Below are 1,340 nucleotides of genomic sequence, written 5' to 3'. Positions count from 1 at the left end.
ATATAAATTTGGTACAGTGCTTCAGAAGAGAATTAGGGTTTGAGCAATTTGTTGTTGAAGTTAAGGGAGTAGATACAACTAAAAAATAGAATGAATAGCATGAAAATAGGATTAATAACAGAACATTGGTGTATACCTTAGTCAAGAAGTGCACAGAAGACAATTGCACCAAAAACCATAAGATACCTAGGAATAAGCCTAACCAAAGAGATAAAAAATATGTACACTGAAAACTGTAGAGAGCTCATGAAAGAAATTGAAGCACAAATAAATAAATGGAAAAACATTTCATGCTCATGGATCGGAAAAAAACATTGTTAAAATGTCGATACTAGCTGAGAAAATTGTGCAGGTTTTGTGGGTATGCAACAGAGAAACATGGCTTAAGAAACTAATCACAGACAAGTTCTTATCCTTTGTTCTACTGGCTGCGGATTTTATGGGAACCCTTGTACAAATGGCATGTGTTCAGTGTGCTATAAAGGCATCTTCAAAGATAGAATAGTAGTAATTGTAGAATCAGCCCACCTTCGGCTTCTGTCAGTACTCTGTCCCAGTCTTTTCCGGTCCAGTGCGCAGACGACAGCGTCCCCGACGCGCGCAGTTACCTCTAGACTCCACATCTGCATCCGGGCAGCCAAGCCCTGTATCAAATCAGTCACTTTTATCAGAATCTTTAGCATCTTCCCAAGTGGACAGTATGTCTGTGGACAAAGCAATCCCTGACACGGAAGACCTGCAAACTTCAGTATCAGATATGGCACAGCAGCCATCTGAAGAGCAAAGCAAGTCTCGTGAAAAACCAAAATAGAAAAAGAACGGCTGTTTCATGTGCAGGAAGAAAGTAGGACTTACTGGGTTTGAATGCCGGTGTGGACATGTGTATTGTGGCGTACACGGTTACTCAGACGTGTACAATTGCTCGTACAATTACAAAGCTGATGCTGCGGAGAAAATCAGAAAAGAAAAACTCAGTAGTTGGTGAAAAGATCCAGAAGATTTGAACTCCTGCTGGAATACAAACTCCTCTGACCATTTGCAAACTAAAAGTTGACTTGAGGTCTCTTTTCCTAGTCCTGGGGAGCATAGAGCATTGTGCGTTACACAGACTTTTTAATCATGCATGTCAACCAGAAGAATAGATTTTTGGCTTTGTTTTGAAAATGACTCTGAACATTTATTTCCATTGCAGTTTCTGTGGCTGAAAAAACCTAAGTGAACTTTACAAGTATTATCCTTTTAAGATCATTTTAATTTTAGTTGAGCACAGAGGACTTTTATAACAAACGTGGAGACCTTTTGGAGGGCTGTGATTTTTCCAGTATTAAACATGTATGCAT

The 1,340-nt window shown here is 39.3% G+C and overlaps 1 pseudogene; it reads left to right on the top strand.

Moving 5' to 3' along the window:
- The first annotated feature begins 378 nt into the window (after nt 1-378).
- Nucleotides 379-1,004, top strand: LOC122477327 (annotated as a pseudogene).
- The last annotated feature ends 336 nt before the right edge of the window (nt 1,005-1,340 follow it).

The sequence above is a fragment of the Prionailurus bengalensis genome, chromosome X, assembly GCF_016509475.1.
Source record: "Prionailurus bengalensis isolate Pbe53 chromosome X, Fcat_Pben_1.1_paternal_pri, whole genome shotgun sequence".
Lineage (NCBI taxonomy): Eukaryota > Metazoa > Chordata > Mammalia > Carnivora > Felidae > Prionailurus > Prionailurus bengalensis.
The sequence above is the reverse complement of the archived record's forward strand: the minus strand, read 5'-3'. Positions and strand labels throughout refer to the sequence as shown.